Source organism: Aplysia californica, unplaced genomic scaffold (genome assembly GCF_000002075.1).
Source record: "Aplysia californica isolate F4 #8 unplaced genomic scaffold, AplCal3.0 scaffold00841, whole genome shotgun sequence".
NCBI lineage: Eukaryota > Metazoa > Mollusca > Gastropoda > Aplysiida > Aplysiidae > Aplysia > Aplysia californica.
Window position 1 is genome coordinate 3,118 of NW_004798111.1, and position 2,903 is coordinate 6,020.

The following is a 2,903-nucleotide window of genomic DNA, read 5'->3' on the forward strand; positions in this document are numbered from 1 at the left end:
GTAAGGATGGGGAAAGAAAAAGCAACAGTCCCCCCTATGTTGTTCTGGCACAGTATGAGCATGACATTGATGAATCAGCTCATTTACAATTCTACTGTGAATAAGAACATGATATCCCCCTTTGGGAATGCCCCCCCCCCCTCGTCTCTTTATATAAATGTACACGTAAGTGTATGACGGGTTTAACGCCCCTATCAACACAATTGGTCTCTTTTAAGCACAAGTGGACTATCCCGACAAATGCTGTTTTGAGAAAATCGAAGGTATAACGTTTTTGCCCCTTGTTCAGTTTCTTTCAAAGACAAGGAGAGTTTTCTTTATATAACCAAACAAATATACACACCAATGAAACCAAACTCCTCCTATAGGTAGGGCAATGCCCACTTTTGGTGTAGGTCAAGATTTCTGGAAACCCCCGAAATATGGGTTAGCCCGCTTGTCCTTAAAAGCGATCAATTATCCCGGTAGGTTAATAAAGAGGCGAGACCTTCAAATGTAACGTCTGTCTCCGATAGGATTAAGCCAAAAGGATTAAGAAGAGCCTGAAATCTCCTCAAAGAGACCCCGAGTTCAAGAACACCCAGTCTTGGATTCGAACCAGGGCCTTTCTATCAGTGATCGAGGAGCAAGACACATTGAGCTAACCGAGCACTCCTTTTTCCTCGTGATAATTGAAATATGATTCTGTTTGAGTAAAAGATCGATTAAATGACATAGACTGTAGGGACTGCTTGATTTGTTTGATGCTGAAAACTGGATTAGAAAGTGAGTCTTATCAAGATTAAACGCAAAAGATTTCAGTAAAAAAAAAAAAAGATAAGTCAAAAAAAGGGTTCTGAGTAACTGATTCTTTGAGAACAATTGCACCTGTCACTCGTTCATGAAGCTAACTTCATACTTAGTTCGCAAAGTCGCGAGTTGACATTTTCTACCTTTGTTCTTCATGGGTGCAACATATCATATAACTTGTTCCTTTTTCACGTAAACTTGCAAAATGCAGATCGTTGTGTACTTTTGAGCCGGGTATAAATGTGTCTGCACCTTGGAACAACAGCTAACTTCAAACACCCAGGGAACTAAATCACACCTCCAAATCTATCTTCGCTTACTACTCTAAGAAAGTGCACTCGAATGCTTCAAGTCAGAAGTCAGACGTTAACAAACGAAGGTAACCGGGCCACGTACTTCTGATTGAGGATGACAGCTCCCCCCCCCTCGCCTCTAACACAGGAACACCAGCGTCTTGGTGTAGCGGATAAAGGGCTTCGCTGTCACGTGCGGGACACTCGAGTTCGAATTCCAGCTGGGAGAAAATTATAGCGAGTATCTCGCGGTCTTTCTGCTAAGATGTTGCGTCCCCCTCAGCCCGGGTTGGCCCTGACGACAGGATTCGCAGTCAGTCTCCCAAATGGTCTAATTTATGTCAATAGGAAAGTAAAAACCCAATCAACTAAACAAAACGGGAGCCAGGTCTTCAACGTACCGTCAAGTACTTGCCGGGGACTCATGTGGCCTACAGGTTAAGGTGTTCTCCTTTCATTTAAAGGTCCCGGGTTCGAATCCGTGTAGCGACCGAAAAAGTTTCTTCCCTAAAATTGTCTCCTTTCACCTCCTTTCCTGCTCTCAAGCAATGTTCTGTATTCTGCTTTCGTCTCCTCTTTCTGCCCCCACCCCCTCACCTCCTTTGCCACCTCCTCTGGGCTCCTGACTCTTTCTGCCAAAGCACGAGAAAGTTGAGAGAAATCGGTCGAAGTACCCACCAAACTCTCAACACAGTTCTCTTTAGTCTAAGTTTTAGTAAATGTTTTACGGCACTTGCAACACAATTAGGTCATATAAGAGCCGAAGATTAGAGGTTACAAGAGAGTAAAATACACCCAAAAAAAAGAAAGAGGGGAGATCAGGACGATAGATGTTTGATAGGAAAGAAGGAGCAAACCACACCAGAGCACCCGCCAACCACCCACTCACACACAGTTCTCAGACACCCTATGTTGTTGCACATACAGTCCACTCCGCTTTTGTAGAACTCGCTTGAGTTGATCTTCGAAAAATGCTAAATTTGTACAACTCGCCAAAGGAAAAGTACTAAAGCTACGTGCTTTAAATTTGATACGTCTAAAGATCCATCTTAAGTTGCATTTTGCTCCAAATTTCATAACAGTTGGAAGATGTATTTAAGGTAATTAGTGGGCCCTTAAATAAGAGCCAAAATGTCCGGTTTCTGGGTACATTTTCGGAGAAAACTCCACAGATTGAGTGAGCTAAGATGATCCTTTTCTTGGGTCCCAGCACGACCTCTTTCTTTTTTACAATTCCCAACGGTTAAGTTGAGCCTCTGATGCGTTGATCTGATCTGTTGTCCCCCCCCCCCTAACGACATCAACTCGTCTGTAGTATATCGCCCCTCAGGTCATGCCACGAGATTCAATTACATGTACGTCCATGTTGGCGGGAGACACAGATCTACGTTTTAATTTTCTATGCGGACAGTTTTGTTTTGATTAATTACACAACTCATTAATTATCAGTTCACAACGAGCCCCATTCAAAATTATAATAATGATATATTGGTGGGTCGACTTGCACGGTCGGACTGACATTGTTCTATGAGTGTGGGATTCTGGCGTGGGTGTTGTGTAGTTTGTCTATGTCTGATGTAGATAGATGTCTCGTGGGGTGTGTAGTTTGTCTATGTCTGATGTAGATAGATGTCTCGTGGGGTGTGTAGTTTGTCTATGTCTGGTCGAGGTAGATGTCTCGTGGGGTGTGTAGTTTGTCTATGTCTGATGTAGATAGATGTGTCGTGGGGTGTGTAGTTTGTCTATGTCTGATGTAGATAGATGTGTCGTGGGGTGTGTAGTTTGTCTATGTCTGATGTAGATAGATGTCTCGTGGGGTGT